At 37.8% G+C, this 19848-nt stretch overlaps 1 protein-coding gene across 5 annotated transcripts in view; it reads left to right on the top strand.

Annotated features, from left to right (window-relative positions):
• The first annotated feature begins 270 nt into the window (after window positions 1–270).
• The window catches only part of TBC1D5 (TBC1 domain family member 5), a 316256-nt gene continuing 296678 nt past the window's right edge, over window positions 271–19848 (top strand). For 3 of the 5 annotated variants that reach the window (XM_041466383.1, XM_041466379.1, XM_041466382.1), the window contains exon 1: window positions 8648–8760. The gene's annotated coding sequence lies outside the window, so the exon portion shown is untranslated. Of the gene's footprint in view, window positions 294–1698; window positions 1739–8647; window positions 8761–19848 lie in introns of those variants that run through there. The other 2 variants (XM_041466381.1, XM_041466380.1) reach the window with 2 other exon arrangements.

The raw sequence follows: 19848 nt of genomic DNA, 5'->3' as shown, positions 1-19848 counted from the left end.
GGCGGGCAGGGAGCCCTTCCCCTTCCCTTCCCTTCCCCGGGTCTCCCCCACCGCCTCCCCCTGCCCCGCGTCCCTCGCAGGGCGTCGGGCCGGCACGGGGGTCTGTGCGCCGCGCCGAGCCGCAGAGAGGGAGGGCGGGAGGGGAGGAAGGAGGGAGGCCGCGCCGCCGCCGCTGCTCGGCCTCTCCCGCCTTCCTCCCGCGGGGTCCCGCCGGGAGCAGCGGCGGCCCGGGGCGTGCCGAGGGCAGGCGATCCCGGCAGGGAGCTGTGCAGCCAGAGCCTCGCTGCCGGGAGGTGAGAGCAGGGAGGGAGGAGGAGGCAGATTTGTCACAAGGTGTCCCCCTCTGGGTTGGTTTGTTGCCTTTTTTTTTTTTTTTTTTTTTTTTTTAATTGTTGTAGGTGATTCCGATGGCTGAAGAGGGAAGTTGAAGGTCTTCATGGTTATTTCACTTTTTTTTTCTCTCCAGGCCTTCAAAAGAGAATTTTTAGAAGCAGCTTGCATTCCCTTCAGTCTTCCTGCCCCAGAGCCTATCTACCTCCCTGCTCTCACCTGCCTGACTCAGTCTGTGCTAGCTGTCCATTGCCATCAGTGGTAGATGTTTAACCATCACACGTGTTTTTCTTTGGGATACAGCAGTTCAAGTGGTGTACAAGTGTGCATTTCTGTGTATGGGCTGCAATTAGCACATTTTAGCTGTTTGAGAGTTTCATACAGTGAGAATGCTGTACTGTACCCATCAGTAGTTCAGTTTAGCTACATGCCCTGTGGTATTACACATCCTGGAGGCTTTATGGTTTGCTTTTAAGAAACAGTTGTTCCATCATGCTGGAATAGCATCGCTTTGGTGGTATACTCATGAAACAGGTATACAAGTGAGAGAATCATGTACAAAATATACTGGGATGGCACTTGGGAGTAAAGAATACACTTCTAGCTCTGTGACTCAGCTCCATGGTATCCATTCCCCGCTTGACTCTCAGTAATCCTGGTTTACCTTCCCTTACAAAGCTCTGAAACTTGGTTAAAAAGCACCACATAAGTCTCTTTGCAGACTAAAGAAACTTCACTGAAGTTGTAATATGTCAGTTTTGTTACTGGTCACACATTAGTTCAGCTATTTACTGATAATACTTACTCTGTGGAAGCTAAAGATTCCAAAATACATTCCAATTATATGTGGCCTGATTGCTGTTATTGAAAATATTTTTAAGAATTTGAGGTTCATGAAATATTCAGTTGAATTAGTCCTAGATCCCATCTCTCTCTAAAGCATCATCCATTGTTACAGTTGCAACTCAGATGTTGAAATACTGTAAGATCTAAAACCGGGCAATAAGAAAATTACATTGTTTGTGGGTGCTAATGGATTCCATTTTTGAAACCAGTCCTTTTTTTTCATTTTGTTAGTGTAGTAGCTGTAATTGTGAGTTAACACAATTGTGATTGCCAGTTGTCAGACTTTTTTTTTTTTTTTTTTTACTGACACACGTGGCCCACATTTGACCTAAATGCTGTACCCTTAAGGGTCATATGGATGTATATAAATAGTAGCGATTGCTGAAGTTGTTAAAATTAATACTGTGTTGAAATCAAAGTTCAGACTGTCAGGTAAACAAACAGAGCCTATTCCAAATAAACTTGTGAATTTCAAAACTTTTTTTGTATATTTTCTTACTTGAAATTGACAACTTTGCTATTGAGCCAACAACTGGAGCTGTATGGGCTGCGAACCTACATGGTGAGTTTCAGTGCATAGCAAAGTACGAGAACACGAGCAATTGCTAGATGTGTGAAGTGCATACTGGAAAGATGGTGCATTTTCCCCCCCTTAGATTTTATGATGGCTTCATAATTTAGGTACTACAGATACGGTAAATTCCTGTGAAAACTGAACATTTGAAAAGATACTAATGGCATCCTTTTGTCAGTAAGATGAAAACAAGAGGCTGTTTTCCTGCTTTTTGGATGGAAAGGCGACTGAGCAAAGCTTCTGTAGGTAGCTTTGGTCAATGATTAATTGAACTGATGAGATTCTTGCATGTTTTACTTCATTTTGCCTTCTTGTAAATCTGAGAAAAGCCAGAAACTTGATGTTTACAGTTTTTCTTATTAAGCTGTAATATTAGCAAAGCTTACTTGCCACACAAAATTGGTTCAGAGGTTTTCTGAAAGTACTTTGCTGCCTGTGAGAAGGGCAGTTACCTTTGAGAAATGTAAGTGAAAACATTCTTCACATTTTTCCTTCTTTACATAACCACTATGGCTTTACTTGAACATTGTGCTTTTCTCTTTTGTTTGCACTTGAATATTTTAAACTTGGTTACCTTGTACTGATGTGCAAGAAAAGTGTGGTTTGGTGGAAATGTGTTATACGTTCTCTGCCTTCCTATGATTTATGCTAATGTAGAGATCATCTTTGCTGTCTCCAGGTTGTTGTTGCTACTACAATTTCATTTTTCACTGTGGAAGGGCTGTGCAAAGAACTGGTTTACACTTTGCCCTGAAAGGAATTCTGTTGATGAAGTCTTAGAAAGTTTACTTCATGCTCCATCCTTAGGAGTTTTATCTTAAACTGTTAGGTATGCTGCTGTAATTGACAACAGCTGTTGTGGAGGATAGACAGTTTCTAAGATAATCAGTTCCTAGTCCATTGGAGGCTTTGTTGATTAGCACGTGTAAGAGCATTTTAGATCAGGAGCCAGTGATGTCTGCTGAGTGCAAACGTGGTATGTTATCTAAACTGTTTGACTTAGGCTCTACAGTGCTCTAAAGCAAATAAGCTGTAGGTTTTGTGTCCTTTTTTTTTTTTTTTTTCTGGCCCAGAAAGGGGCCCAAAGCAGTTAAGTTTGTAGTCTATAAAAACACACATAGTTGGGTGATCTGTGCTGTCAGAGGAGGAGGAGGAGGAGGACTGTTAAATGTGATAGAAGGAGTTGCTTGACTGTGTTTGGTTGTTACGTTGGTGAGGCTTGAACTCTGGTTTTGACCTCCAAAAGGTATAGCTGGTACCATTTCCAGCTTTTAGGAAGGTTGTTATTTAAGAATGTTTTTGCCACTTAACCAAGTGACATTATTTTTCTGATGTTGCAACTTCTGTGATCAACTGCTTTCACAAAAAGGACTTGAAAATAATGTAGCTTGAGATCCCCCATTATAATCTAGTAATTCCTGCACTTTTTAATGACATTGAATAGGAAAAAAGCGTGGTTTTTCTGAATCTTACCTAAATCCATGTGTGACAGTCATTGAGGCGAAACAGTTGACCATATTTGTAACTGTGACAAAAAGAACTGAGCTGGAGCAGTTAGACAGACTACATCCAGACCTTGGAGATGAACATTGAACATTTAGCATTTATCTTGCATAAAAGTTGATGAGTTTCCAAACAGAATAGAAATGGTTATTCTGCCTCTGTTAATGGTTAGATGTTGATTTCCCAAGAGCACTGACTCGTAACATGACCCGAAGTCTCTTTGGAATTTGTTTGAGAATACTAGGAAGAATCAGGTGTTACTGGTACTGAATTGAATACAGCAGAAATGAGACAGTACCGTGGTGTTCTATTTAAAAAACCCCAACATTATCCTTCTGTACTATTTAATTTGGAGGGCATTTTGTTCTGTTAATGGGCTGGCAAATCGTTATTTTAGGTTTATTAAAGACCATTACTACCATGCTACTAATTAATCTAGTTGTGTATGTGAAAAGTTCATGTACTTTCTGGAGTTGACTTGCATTAAGTACTGCATCTATCTTAATGTAAGAGTGTTTCACCTTAAATGTATTACAGCATCAGTTCTTGTCTCAATGGGTTTGATTTCTGAACTTCTGATGGGCTAAGCTTTTATTTTATTTTTTTTTAAGTGTATTGAGATACTGAGAATCTACCATTTACTTTTCTGGATGACTTGTTTCAGTGATTCATCTTTGCCACTATTTAAAAATAAGGCATGCAATTATTGTTTGAATACATTTGAATGCATCTGTCTTTCCTTAGTTCTTGTTATCTCATCTGAATTCTCTGTCATATCAGACTGTCTTAAACTTGATTCGTCCCTTTGACACTGTGTTTTCACTCCTGCATGGTGTCAGGCCCTAGCATTTAAAGACACATACAGCTCTTAAAATACGTAGTTTTAAAAGAGCATCAACAGATCAAAGATTTGCTGGGCTGACTACTCTAGGACTCTGAGATAAGTTTAACAAGTATGCTGATTTAAAATGTTTTTCTCACAATGTTTTTTAACATCTGATCTGGAACATCTGCTTTACAAATGAGTTGGAAGGAAAATCAATATAATGTGATACAATTATACCATTTTGAATCTTTCCAACTATAGAATGAAAGTATTTATTGACTATTTTTGATCTGTCCTAACAATTTTTAACACTTGTGCCACCTCTGTCTAGTTATGGGCCTCTGTTGTTGAGGTGGTGTTTGTTACCAATACCCTTTGTGGTATCATGGGTGGGTGTTTTGTGTCTCTCACTTTCTACCCTCTGCAACAGTTGTTTATACTAATGGTGAGCCAGCCTCCCCTATTCTAAGTTGTTGATCCTGCTTATTTTTTTAATTTGCTTTTTAAATTCTTTTTTTATTTACTTGTTGAGGTTTTGAGAAACTACACTGAGCTGTAGCCAGAGCTGTACAAGATTCATCCTTTTGCTAGCTGTAGAATTGCCTGACCAAAGATAAAGCCATTAGGAATGTTTCTGTTCTCATGTTTTTCTAAGATTTTTCATTGCAATTAATTTTGGTCATAACACTTTTTTGCTTCTGAAATTTTGAAAACTCAGGAATATGGGCATTGTTATGTGTTATATGTTTAGAGAAAATGCAGTAATCTCTATTTGGCTATGTAATTGGATCATGATCAGTAATTCTTAGGCTATGTCCAGTGTCTACTCCAGTGACTTACTTGTTGTAGCTATTATAATGGAATATATGATAATTCATTTGGTGAATTATCATATATGATAATTCATATGATGGAATGAGTGTTGTTAGAAAACTGTTGCTAGTAGTTTTTTAAAACAGATGTTTTTACTGTTGGCAGCTTAAGATCCTGAGATACTAGGTTTCAGTATTAAAGACTTAGGTTTGACCTTTTTCTTTCAGCACATTAAAAATAGGGCTTACCAAAAGAAAAAAATCCTACTGTTCTCTAGTTTGAGCTGATGTCTGTAACAGTCCTCTATTATCACCACCTTCTGAGTGAGCTGGTGTATTTAACTCTTAGGCCCACATACAGTCAGGATCCTTTGGTTCTGAATTATGAGGTAATGAATGCCTGAATAGTGTTTCTTGAAACCTGGATTGTGCCTGTTTCATAATTAATGTTATTTCCATGTAGTCTCTGGGTTTTACAAAAGTGGACCTTTGGCCTTTTCTTGTTGGGAAAAAGTATATTTGTGTGATGCACATGGAGACTAGACTTTAATTTAGGGAAGGGATAGAAATTTTTGAAAGTTTTAAAGAATATTTCTGGAACTGTGGAAGTAAATTTTTGGCATTTAGACTTCATTGTAATGTTATTGTAAGAATTGTACTTGCTGTCAGATGAATTTTCATCCAGGCCATTGTAACTTAGTGGCCAACAGCAGGTTTTAAATGAAGTTACTTCATTTAAAAGGTACTGAAGTTACTTCCCAATTGTGGATTAACTGCCATACCATGGAGCTTCTCAAATTCTTGTCAGTTTATAAGAGTCTACAATGCTGACCCTGAGTTTTGTTAGCCATAATAATTTTCTTGTTGATAATTAATTTTATATAGGTGGATGTTTTCAATATCCATGGTAATATGTAGTTATTTTACAGGTTTTACAATGCTGTGTTTATAATCTACCTTCCCAGTGTCATGCTCAGCACTTTTTCCTCAGTTCTTAAAGAGTGGCTTAATGCTCAGTCATTACTTGAGCAACACTGATAATCATTTCTTATATGCTATGCTTTAGATGTGTCAACAAGCAGTTTGATTTGCCAGCATGCTGGCCATTTAGTTATATTTTGTAGCTCCATTTATTTCACATAGTGTTGATGAAGATGATTGTATTCTGGATCCTGATATTTTCCATTAACTGTGGTGATGTGACCAGTGGCTTCTGCATCCAGTATTATGTGGATAAGCACACTCTTTCCTCAACCCTCTTTTTTTTTCCTACCTGTCAGTGTTCAGAGTAATGAAACATTTATATCTGGTGAAAGATCTGTCTATATTTTACTGATTGAAGTCTGACAGTCTGCACTGTAGTTATATTTTCAGATCTTCCCCAACAGATTCTCTTTCAAAATTAATATTATTCCCTTTAAAAGTTACTAGTTTTTTATCATCTCTGCTTTAAGTTTTTTTAAGTGTTCCCACTGACCTTTCCCATGTAAGTTGGACCTCTTTTAAAACTAGAGACTTTCAAGACTTAGGTAGTATGTTTCATGTTTATTTCATTATCATGCTTATATCAGCATGGTTGCTTGCAGTATAAAACTGAATAAGAGGATCCAGTGTCAAGTTGATACTTTGATTTCTTGTACCTTGTTATTAACTAAACTTTATCTGGGTTATTAATGATTAATGTTTAGTAGTTTTGTAGAGCCTTTCATCTATAAATGAAAATAACATTAATATATTTCAGTGAGAGGAAAGTGGCTTAGTCAAGGCCAAACAACAACTCAAAGGAAAAGATGCAGTAAACTCAGATTTTATACTATCTAATCACTGCTAACACAGGAGTGCATTGTAAAATATTGAATAAATCTGAAGTCTTAAATGCATTGGTTAAATGGGAGAAATTAAAAGTAATTTAAACATGTTAAATAGTAAGCAATGTCAAAAAAGTTTGATAAGTAGAGTGAAAGAGTAAACATAATAGAGAACCTGCTATATCTACTCTCAGCAAGATATAACTCTGACCTCAGCAAGTTCAGAGGAGGACCACAAAGAAGACACAGAGAGCTGGAGCACCTCTGCTGTGAAGACAGGCTCAGTGAGCTGGGGCTGTTTTGCCTGGAGAAGAGAACACACCAGGGAGGCCTTAGAGAAGCTTTCCAGGACCCAAAGGGGGCCTACAAGAAAGGTGGAGAGGGATTTATTTACAAGGGTGTGCATTGAATGGGACAAAGGGTGATGGCTTCAGACTACAATAGGCTGGCTTTGGATCAGGTGTTAGGAAGAAATTCTCTACTATGAGGGTGGTGAGGCACTGGAGCAGGTTGCCTGGAGGACTTGTGGATGTTCTCTTCATGGAGGTGTTCCATATCAGGCTGGCTGGGGCCCTGAGCAGCCTGGTGTAGGGAAAGGTGGGCTGGAGGGATTGGAACTAGATGATCTTTAAGATCCCTTCCAAACAATACTGGGTTTCTGTGATACAAGGAGAATAGATTTAATGCTTGTGGAACAAATGGAAGTAAACATTTAGTACACTTGTCTTAATGTATATCTGATAAGATATTGATGATTATGCCTGGAATGATAATGGCATTAATAATTTCTTTAATGAGACGAGTGGCTCTCTGCTGATACTCATGTTTGTTTTGTATGTCCTGCTTCCTATAAAACTTACCTATGCTTTCAGAACAGTGACTTGGACACTTGCAGAATATACAGCCTGTTATTTTTGTCGGCACCACATACTTAAAAAATATGTGGGAGCCTTGCTTGTTTTTCATGAGACAGTAGCACAGTGTTTCTCCTCCTTTGGGCCTGACTTATTTTGAGTTTACATCACTTATACTTAGGACTATGATGCTAATAAATATACACATTTTGGGGAGAAGTTAATAGATCCAAGTATGTAAATGGGCAATTCTTATATATATCTCTATAGTTTGGTTTGGGTTTTTTTCAGACTAAATCTGGTGCTGCTTGTGACAATACCTTTTAAAGTTCATAATACCCCATAACCTTTAAGTACAATGTGTTGAACAGTCTAGGCTAATGGGACAAAGATTTGAACTCCTTTGAGCTGTAGATTTTCACTGTAGATTCACATTTATACGTAAAACTTACACTGGTTGTTTCTGCCAGTTTCTGTGCTGCATGAAAATATGTAGCAGTTAATTTTGATTATATTATTTTATTTTCAAGTGTGCAAAAATCTGGATACCCGTAAATTTAATTTTTTGTGGCTGGTTGAAAGAAGAGTGAGTGACTGCAAGCAGAGGCAAGTGCAACAGGCAGGAAGTTGCTGACTTCCTATAGTAAGAGGAAATTCATGTCCCAGTCAGTGGAAAGGTTTCTTCCAAATATGAGTGGAATATGTACATTGTGCATAAAGCACATTTAAAGCATTCAGTCAGAAGTTGGTGCCTTCAGAAATGAAACCAAAGGAATCAAAACCCCATCATTTTAGATTGTTGAAGTGTCTACATTACAGTTAGGACTTGTTGAATTCTTTTTCAAGTGTACCTTTCCAAGCGAGCAGCCAGTGAGAATTAAATGAGACCGATGTATGAATGAGGGTAAATTTCACCTTTAGTTTGTGAATTTACTTCACCATTTTCTGGAGAAACACATTGTGAAATGCCCTTTGAAATTTTATGTTGATATTTGGTGTATTACTTTAAGTAAGTTTGTTTCAGGCAGTTTTCTTTTCAAGCGAAAAATTCGTTCCTATATAGATTAGTAAAAAAAAAAAACCTCTATAGGCAGTATACCCTAATGCTTGCAGCCATGGGCTTTCATAAGCGTGAAAGAAGCTAACATTCTTTTAAGATTCCACCTTCTGGAAACATGGAATAAAATCAAATCCAACGACACAGAAAGTATGTTGACTGGTCATTACTCTTTTTTGTTTTGTTTTTTTAAAAACCTCTATAGGCAGTATAAATACTGTGTGCTTGGTCCCTTTCTTACGAGATTACCTTCTGTAGTCAGGATCAATTTCACTTAGTAGAAGGCTATTTTGATTTTTGGATTTGTATTTTAATCCCAATTCTTACTCATTTTACTCCCATGAGTCTTGATTTGCAGATGCTTGATTTAGGCGCAAGATGATAGTTGAGGCTCCACTGCAAGTCAAGGAATTGGAAAGAGATTTTAAGGGATAGATGGAATAAGATATGTCTTAAGGCAGGATGTGCCTGCTGCATTTTCAGCTGATTGCCAGTTGCTTGTGGTTGCTTTCATACTACATATTTTTCAGAAGTGTATATGGACACGAGCAGCTTGCTGATTGCTTTTGGTTTCCACCTTTGACCACTGAAGTTAATGGCTGATTTGACACACCTTCAAGGTAGAGTGTCAAACTTCAGTCTGCAGAGATGGAAAAGCTGCCCAGTCTTTTTTCTCTTATAACTTTTATCTTGAGCCTTAAGTACTTTCTTTGGGGTGAAGTGTGGGGAATTAAGTACCTAAGAAGAAATTAAGCATGTATTAGATAGATACAAGTTAACGTTAATGCTTAATAGCTATAGATTATGTTGATGGTGTCAGACATCTATTTGGCGCAGTCATGCTCTTTTTACCCACAAATTCAGAATCAGTTTATCACAAGGTTCAGTCCTTCCAAAACTGACTGGGGAGGAGCAAAGGACAGCAGCTGCTGTCACTGAACATAGAGCTCCACTTTGACATTTTGCACAGCTGGGATGGATTGAGGTACATGTACAGAATGTCCAAGTGGACTGTCAGCTGTTGCAAATCCTGCTAAGATGCTATGTTACTTTATTGCACTCCTGTGCACTCTGAAGCCTCAGTGATTGGAGAAAGTCCTAACTTGTTTTTCCTTATGTTAAACATTTTTGTTCTGGTCTTTAGCAATTTTTTAATAAACTGTCAAAATTCTTGTATATTAGATGAAAAATATGTAGTTCTCCCTATAAGTCAATATTCAAGTATTCAAAACTGACCTATGCCAGGAATTAGAGTGTTAGAACTATGGCTGTTTCATTGCTGTTGGGGGACACTAAATTTTTACATTAATTTACAGTAATAGTGTGTGATCAGTCGTGTTTATTATTTCCACTGTGAGTAATTTTATCTGAGAAGAGGGCAAATGTGGGCTGAGTGAACGTCATGTTACTACTTGTAACATTTTACCAAGATTGGGATAAAAGTGTATTGTAAAGATCTTACCAAGACTGGGTTAAAAGTGTATTGTTAGGGCCATCCTATAATTTTTGTATGTTGACTGGAGTGCTCAGTCTTGTAGAGCTGCTGTTAATTATCATTTAGTCCCTAAACATGTTAGACGCCTCCTAATACAGATAGTCAGTCTTTTGCCAGTGTTTTGATTTAGCTTTCAGTGATACTTAGGGTAATCTTGTATTTTCTGTTATGCTCAAAATCTTCAGACTCATCCTGTCCTCCTCCAGAAGTAATGGATCAGCCTAGGTCTGATCAGCCTGACCTAGGCTGGAAGAGCTTGAGAAAGAACAATGTGTGGATAGAAAGTGGATGACAAGGACTTAAATCAGTGGGTTTAATAGGAAAACCTTCAGTATAAAGCTTAATAATAACAGGCTTTTTTTTTTTTTTTTTTTATGTCTCAACATTTTGTTTGCTTGGTTTTTGTGCACATGCTTCTGTGTTTCCAAGCCATGAGGAGATGCAGCTGCAACAGAAATAATTGTAGGGTGATGTTGTGGTTTAACCACAGTAGGCAGCTCACCACATAACTGTTCACTAGAAAAGAGATGTGGGCAAGGAAGAGCAAATACACTACAAGCAAGGCTGCAGCATTAGGTATTGAAGTAGACTATTGCCCCACTGTATTTGTAGTAGTAGTGGAAGACAGGCTTCTAGAGGGGTTTTTATTCATCTTGTCTTCCATTATTGTGTGATGGTATGCAATGATAAAGATGCAAACAAGAAGAAGAAGAATGTGAGATTGCTGATGAGAAGCTTGATCATTCAAGAGGACTGTCTTTACAGTTACTGAAAACTTTGGCAACCAGTGAGATGAGCATTTTAGAAACTGTGCACTGCATGGGTTGACTGGCAGGCAAGTTGAATCTCATGAGTAAGTGGGGTAAATCGGAATCTTTGATGTATAGGCAGGTTGACTCTTATATGTATAGGTCTTATACAAAAGAACAGCAATGAAGTTTCAGATGAGATCTGAATTTATTGGAAAATGAAGAGGAGCTGATGTAGATCTTGTTTTGAACCTGAGTGGTAAAAATGGTGACAGAGATGTATTTGATAGTGAGAGGGAAAAGTGGTCAAGGATTTCTCATTTGTCTCAAACATTCAATTTACTTTAGAAAGAAATATATCTCTAGCAGTACATTACATTAAGCTGACACTCTTTCTGATGTGCTCAGTATAGCATCTACACTATTTCATCAAAAAAAAACAACTACTCAATTGCTCAAGCAAGTCTCCAAATTACTAATATGGTACTTCAGCTAATGTTTCTTACTCGCCTCTACCAGACAACTCTCAAAATTACTATTCAGGTTAACTTCAGAGTAAGTGAAGGTTGGGTAGCAGTTTCATTTTTTCAATGTGAAAGAATTCATCTTTCAAAGTCCTGAGTTACATTTTGCAATGGTTTCATCATTGCAATGTATCCTGAACTGACAGCAATAAATTGACTGACATTTCACTTGAGACTAATTCCTGTCTACAGTTAAGAATTTTGCTTGGTGAAATGTTGTGGTCATGCCAATTTATTTTTGTTCATTTTGCTTAGTTTTGAAGGAACTGAAACCAGTGTCAATTCCAGAATTTTGTTTTAGTAGCTAGTAATGGGTTTGTCATGATTCATTGTTATGTCTGTTTTATAACATCCACTGGATACTGTGACTTTCCATGTAGTCCCTCTTGATATACTAACCGCTTTTCCATAACTTGAGATAAATTTCTGTAGTTTCTCTAAGTTAACTGAATGTTTCAAAGTATTTTTACTTTCATGTGACATTCTCCTTTTTCTGAGGCTGAGGCCTCAGAAACTGTCAATTCTTCTCAAAGTCCCTGCCATCGTTGTGATATAGTGACTGGAAGTCACAGGTAAAAGACAACAGTGAAGTGAAAATGAAATGCAAGTAGGCTTTCTAATTGCCTGTACAGGTAAACAAATGAAAAAAAAAAATCTAAGTGGTATCTGTCTTCTTGCATAAGTGGGAGATGGTTTCTCTTCCATGCTGGACATTTGCTTTTGTATCTTCCTTTCAGAGCTCTAGCTGTGCCATCCATCTTCTTCAGTGTTTCTAAAGTGGACTGTCTTAGAGCAAGAGCTCAAAGTTCAACACCCTGCTGTAACCTCTGTTGTCTGTGAGAGCTGGTCACAGATCATCTGACTGCCCTGAACTGTGCTAGGCATTACTGCATCAATGGGCATGTATAAATTACAACAGTCCTTGAAAGACTAGTTATTTTATTAATACTGTGACAAAAGCAAAAAACTAAATAAAGAAACCTGCAAACTTTCTGTGTCCTAAGCTGACCTGGTCTCTTGGGGAGAGTTGCTTTGTGACCTCTCAAATTTAAAAGGTCTAATGTGGAGTTTAGCTGCCCCTTATTGATGCAGCTGCATCTTGATAATGGAATGGCTCTCAGTCTAGAGGGAATGACAATGATATAGCAAGACTGAAGCTGAATTTTTGTTTCCCTCTGCCCATTTTAACCTTAATTTGCAGAAATAGGGCAAATTGTTGGTAATCATGTTTCCCTCTGCCCATTTTAACTTTAATTCTGCAGAAAGAGGACCAATTTTTGATAATCATGAGAGACTCCTCAGTGTCTGCCCCATTGTATGTGTTGTGATCCCACCAAATGACATTTGGCAGGAAATCTAAAAGGAAATATGTGTCACCAAGTATAAGCAAATAAACCCCAATACTGTACTAGGTTGGAATAGATACATCTGTATTTAGTCCCAGTCTCTTGACTGTGCACAATGGAATTGTTAGACTCAGCATGGCTTAAAACAACCACCTTCACTTTGTTCAGTTGGATGTCCTCTGATTGTGTTCTGTCCAAAACTGAATTCTCTTTTTGCCTTGATTTTTTTCATTATACATGTACCTGATTATTACACTTTTTAATGTTCAGTAAGACTGGTATAAGGCAAATTGATAATGTGTTGCTGACTAAGAAAAATGGTTTTAGTTCATTAATTGAAATAGTCATACATGTACTTAGGCATATTTGACCACTCAGCTGTGGTGGATCTTACGTCAGTCAATCTGTCCTGCTTATGACAGTTCATGAAATGTGTTTCAAGTACCACCTGTTCTCTTAATTCTCTTGAGAACTAAAAAAGAGAGAACTTGTTTATTTTTTCGTTTACATCTCTTTCATAAAGCCATGGTGGGTGCTGGGAGTGTTTCAGTATTTAGTCAGTATAAGAGGTTCTGTGCATACATATAAGCATTTTAGAATTCTATGTCAGATATATAAACCTTATCTATATGCATACTATTATAAGCAAATTATCTCTTTGCTTTCAATGAATCTTGATCTTAAGAAGGTGTCTGGAGCATTCAGGCCAGAAAACTGCTGCCATTCCTAAACAGCATCGAAATGTACATGGGAAAAAAACCAAGAATTACTGTTCTGTTCACCACATGGGCTTTCTTTACCTACGCTGGTACTGTTGCCATAGGTAATTAGGAATTTCCTACAGTCCTGTAGTTGGACTGCAATTATTATCAAGGAAGGGTTCTTCACCGAGAGGGTGGTTGAGCACTGGAACAGGCTTCCCAGGGAAGTGGTCACAGCACCAAGCCTGACAGCATTCAAGAAGTGTTTGGACAGCACATGACGTGATTCTTGATGTGTCCTGTGCAGGGCCAGGAGTTGGACTCAGTGATCCATGTGGGTCCTTTAAAAATCAATATAATGTATAGTTCTGTGATTATAAATTCTGCTTGTTAGGCATTGCTAACCTCAGAGACTGATTTGTGGATAAAGGCAATGTTATGGCAGCTGGTTCTGTATTACAGCTAATGAAATGGTCCATTCTTAGATTTGACCTGTGAAAACACAACAAAGTTTTGAAATTCACAGAAGTAAATTAGACCTGCATTTATTAAGAACTTTGTATCTTAGTTTTACTCACTTGATCAGGTTTACAATCAGTGAAGTGGAGTCTCTAGTTCAGCATGTGGAATAAAGGAGGATGAATGAATAACTAGGGCTTTGAAAGGTTACTGGCTAATAATTAAACACACAGCTATCTTGATAATTCTTGAATGATGTAAACTTCATTGTCTTGTCATATGACTAGTAGATAGAGATGCAGCAGATTTATTTTTTCTTTTTAAGGTCATGTGAAATTTGTATTCAGAGTAGAACTCTTTTGACCCTGAAAACAATCCTGTATAATAAAAAATACTAAATTCACATTACATTTTCTAATATATTTATGTATTTTACATTAGTAAAAGTATAGAAGACTTGTCAATACAAGATATAAAAATTACATGGGCATTATTCCTGCTGTTTATGGTTGACTTGGCTTTGTGTTTAGATTTTGGATTTTAACTGATTTCATTAGGTGAGGTATTTTCTTTTTATAGTAACCATTGTTTGCATTGTGTGTGCAAATTTAAAGTTAAAAATTGTAAATTTAAGGTATTTGTCTTGAATGCCATCAAATGGCATGTATGGGACAACCTCATGATCAGACCCAGCCAGTATGTGTTTATGAAAAGGCAAGTCCTATTTGACCAACCTGATCTCTCTTTATGACAAGGTGACCTGCTTACTGGATGGGGGAAAGGCTGTGGATGTTGTCTACCTAGACTTTAGGCCTTTGTCATTGTTTCCCACAGCATTCTCCTGGAGAAACTGGCTGCTTGTGGCTTGGATAGGCAGATGCTTCACTGGGTAAAAATGGGCTGGCTGGCCAGGCCCAGAGAGTGGCGATGAATGAAGTTACATTCAGCTGGTGACAGATCACAGTGGTGCCCCCAGAGCTGAGTAGAGGGACGAGCCCTGTTTAATACCTTTATCAAGGGTATGGATGAGGGGATGGAGTACAGCCCCAGTAACTTTGCAGCTGACACCATGTTGGGCAGAAGTATGGATCTGCTGGAGGATAGGAAGGCTCTGCAGAAGGATCTTGGCAGTCTGGGTTTGCGGGCTGAGGTTCAACAGGGCCAAGTGCCAGGTCCTGCCATTGAGTCACATCATCCCCAGGCAGTGCTACAGGCTGGGGCAGAGTAGCTGGAAAGCTGCCCAGCAGAAAAAGACCTGAGGATGCTGCTGGTTTACAGCAGCTGAACATGAACCAGTGTGTGCTCTGGTGACCAAAAAGGCCACTGGCAGCCTGGCCTGTATTAGCAGTAGTGTGGCCAGCAGGACCAGGGCTGTGATTGTCCCCATGCACTCAGCCCTGGTGAGGGCTCATCTTGAATGCTGTGTACAAGAAACACATTGAGGACTGGAGTAAGTCCAGAGGACAGTGAAGCTGGTGAAGGGTCTGGAGTGCATGAGGAGTGGCTGAGGGAGCTGGAGTTGTTTAGCCTCTAGAAAAGGAGGCTCAGAGGAGCCTTATTACTCTCTACAACTACTTGAAAGGAGGTTGTGTGCAGGAGGTTAGTCTCTTCTCCAGGTAACAAGTGATGGGACAAGAGGAGACACCCTCAAGTTGTGCTGGGGAAAGTTTAGATTAAGTTTTAGGAGAAATTTCTTCACCAAAAGATTTGTGAAGCACCGAAATAGGCTCCCGAGGGAAATGTTTGGGTCACTATCCCTGGGGTATTTAAAAGATGCATGGATGTTACACTTGGGAACATGGATGATCTTAAAGGTCTTTTCCAACCTAAACAATTCTATTCTGTTGAAATTAAATGTTTGTAATGGCAAGCATTCTGGATAGGTAGCCTATGCCATCTTTTTCTGGCAAGCATACGATGTCATGAAATTATTTTACTGTAAAGTATTGTGTAGCATGCTGTACATTACTGAAAACAGCTTTACTGGTGGTACAGAGAATTACTTCAGCAAATTATTGTTAAAACATTTTTCACTTCTTCACAGTATATATTGTTTTCTGTTTCTGTCATTTTAGAGGAATTCTGTTGTCTTGCTCCGCTGTTCTGAAGGCATTTGTCTCTGTTACCAAAATTAATTGATCAGGGGGTCAGAGGAAATATCTCTTGGTTGCCTGCATGGTTTTGCTCCATGCCAAGCAATACGTTTGTTATCATTATGAATTCTTAAGTAAAATGGATAATAAAGTGCTGGTACAGCTAAGTGAAGTAATTCATTACTTTCCAGATGCCTACTAAGCACTTAGTTCCTGAAGTCAAATATTGGGGTCCTGAGCTTCTGGATGCTTAAGATTTGTTCCAGGAAGACAAAATTGATTTGTACTTGTAAGTCCTGAGTGACTTCACTGTTGATGTCAGTGATGGAAAGACCTGCAGCTAAACAAACTTGAACTGACCAATATAGTTATAATCAAGATAAATTTACTGGAGGTGAGAGGTGGAAGAAGACATTGTGCAGCAATCAGTTAAATTAAACTATTGTCTGTCCAGTGTTTCTGGCTCTGATTCCAGTCATTAACTTAATTTCTGCTGTTACTCTTCTGTGGGGCTTATGATGTATGCAGTACGTAAAAATTAGTTTCCTTTGTATGGGTTAAAATTTTACTTCAAATAAATTTATGTCTAAAATTAGAAAGTAAACATTGATGAATCTGATTTTTAATGAGTCACAGCAGAAATCTTCATAAATACGCTATAAAATTACACTGGAACATACATGTAGACTTTTTAAAAAGGGAATGAGAAGACTTATGTAAGATATAAGTGGTCATCCTGAGAATCAGGAGTTCAGGAAGGATAACTAAGAATCACTTCTGAACAGTAAACACACTATTTTCAATTACCTTTATTTAAATTAAAAGCATAAAATCATGTATCTTAAGGCTGTTAGTATTTAAATGGGATGAATTTTTGATCCTGATCTGTGTCAGTGAAGTGTTTTATCTTGAAGTCTTGCGGGTAGCACTCCAATTTCCATGTGACTAATAAAACACAGATACTCTGGAATTTAGTCAGTGAACAAATACAAATTATTGTTCAGATTTAGATAGTGAAAAAAAACTGTGGGTTGAAAGCTGCTTAAAAATTGGTGAGTATCTATTATTAAGAAGTATTGATACTGGAATTTAGGCGAGAGAAGAAGAAATAAGATCAGTCAGGAAAACCAGTCCCGTGGTTGCTTATGGGCCTAGGTCGTATACATTTGCCTTGCTAATGCTTTTTTAGCGTGATTAAAAACTTCCAGAGCTCATGACATCAAAAAATTCATTGTGTGGAAAAAACTAAAACATTCCTTATTGTTGGCTTCAGTGTTCTGTTTGGCTTTGAAGAAACTGACTTGTTTTACAGTTTCAGTCAAAGATCAACGCAATCATTTGAGCCTTGACTTTCTCTTCCAGGAGTCTGACAGAGCTGGCGGCATTTTCGTCTGTCAGGCTTTTGTTGTTTAAAATCAACTCTTTGAGTCACTGACACTGTAATGAGGAGTAAACAAGCCCTATTTCTCTGCGACAATTTGTAGTATGTTTTTAGTGGATTCTGAATTTAACAGTGCTGGTTTAACAGTTGTTAAATCATGTAGCTGTAGTAAACTTCTTAGCTAGTGGTAATAACTGAGTTGAAGAAATTAGTTTCACAGCCCCCTGTGGAAGGGTTTGTCTTTGCTCCTGGTATTGTTGGCTTTGGCCCTCCACTGCTACCTGTCTGCTTGCTTCACAATGTCATCTTCCCAGCTGTCCTCTTGCATTTAACCACTGCTTTGTGGTAACAGGATTTCAAGCGTCCTGCTTGGCCTTTGGTCCCAATGATAAATGTTTTAGATAATTGCAGGACCACATGTGCTTCTGGTCAACTACATGAATGAATGTTCTAACATATAGGGCTTAAAAATATGTCTGAGAATTGGTAGTCAATTGTACTAGTACAACTTAGAGGATACAGTGTTGCTGAGAAGTAAAGTAAATTTCATGTAATGTCTCTAATTAGAGAAAGCAACAGTGATGTCCCTTAAAATCAAGTTAAGAGTGAACATTTAAAAGTAGTGATCCTATATAGCAGGTATGTCAGTATCTGAAGCCTTCTGGATATCTTATGTTAGAAAGAAGACAGAACTATGTGTCTTGGAGAACCTACAATAAAAATAAACCTAAAAAGAGAAAATTATTTAATTCAAGATGCCATTGATTTTTTTGTTCTGTATTCTAACCAAAGAATTGTTATTTTTGTTTACTTCTTGGTGGTTAGTTGCTGTCTATTCAGCATGCAACTTATTCTTCATTGATGATATTTTTAGGAAATCTGAAAGTTATCAGAATTAGGTAGCAAGAGTTAAAGAAAAGTTATGTTGGCCTAATTATTTAAGGAAATTTGACTCTTGTAGTCTATATGGGACGAGCTAAAGCATTTTTTCCCATGATTTTTCAATACTTCTATACAGTCATTAATTAATGTTAAAATCTATCACCAACAAATTGTGTATTCAGAGTATGGAACTGCTTACCTGCTTATTTATCTGGAAAATAATGTAGGTACCCTTCGCTGGGATTTTGTTGTAAAGTTTTAGATAAGGAAGTAATAATCTCTTTGGGATAAGGAAAAGAAAAACCTTCTTCCATGCATCCCAAACATAATATATTGAAGTTGGTCTGAAGTAAATTAACCATGTATGTTCCTTGATTTGAGGTTAAGAATTCACACAAATATAAATTTTCCACTCAGTGAACAAAAAGGCAGGGAGGGAAAAAAATCTTAGCTATTTTGAAAACACTAAGTCAGGGAAACTCTTGCATGAGGGAATGCTGCCATTGCCAACACTTCACTTTTTTTGACTACTCCCTCAGTTGCTGGAGCAGTTGCATTGGTCATGGGTGATCAGGTTCAAGAAGTCCTTTTTCATCAGAGTTATCTTATGACTGTTACTTCAAGGTTGCTGCTGGACATTTTGGGTATGACTTGCTTACAGTCTCTTGTCTAATTAAGTTTCCCTTTGTGGAAGTTTGAAATTCACCAAGACTGAAAATGGAATTCAGGGGACCTACTAATGGGTAAATACTGTAATTGTGAGAGGGAAGATTAACTTTTAGCATTTCCCTGACAGTGTGCATTTTTATCTGAAGTGAGGCAGAGATAAGAGAGTGCAAATGGCTGCTCTCAATCAGAGAAGGGATTGGCTTCTCCCCTTTATGCCAGTCAGTCCTTAAACCAAGTGCACCATAGTATAAAGAGGGTAACATTTATTTTTGTCATAAGGTTCTTTTTGATTGCAAACTGCCTTAATAGACTGAATAAGAAGTATGATCATTGCCAAACTGATCAAACTGGAGACTAGCAAAAGGTGCAGCTCATATAGTTAATTTTCTGTTCCACTATTAGCTGTAACTATAGGAGAGTGTAACTCTGTTGCGTAGAATTAGCTTTAAAAGGCATTTGTACAAGTATGTTTTATTAATCATCAGTCGCTACAGCTAGTGAAGGTTCTATAAAGCAAATAATGAGGGTCCTGAATGAGAGGTAGCACAATAAGAAATTTTTAATTTAGTTGGAAACTTTTATTTTGTTGGTTTGAGGTCATATTGGCTCCTGTAATATCTAATCATGCCTAAAGATGAAAGAATTTCCTTCCCTGTAGAAATTAGATGCACAGTTGCTATTGGAAGCATTTTATGCACTTCCAATCTAACATTTGGAGTTATTTCCTTCTATATTATAAGAACTTGCATTCTGTATCTCATTCCATTGGTAAAGTCCTAACCCTGGCTTAAATATTTCCAACAAAGTTAGAAAAGAGGTGAGTGCAGTATTGTTACATCATGCAAAATACTAATTTGTCTTAATGAGAGATTTAGTTAAAGGAATGTAAACAGTGAATGTGTACAAAATATATCAACGGTCTACATAAAACAACAAAAA

Source organism: Pyrgilauda ruficollis, unplaced genomic scaffold (genome assembly GCF_017590135.1).
Source record: "Pyrgilauda ruficollis isolate IOZ18807 unplaced genomic scaffold, ASM1759013v1 scaffold2, whole genome shotgun sequence".
In the NCBI taxonomy this organism is placed as follows: Eukaryota; Metazoa; Chordata; class Aves; order Passeriformes; family Passeridae; genus Pyrgilauda; species Pyrgilauda ruficollis.
Note: the sequence above shows the minus strand (reverse complement) of the source record. Positions and strands in the feature narration are given on the sequence as shown.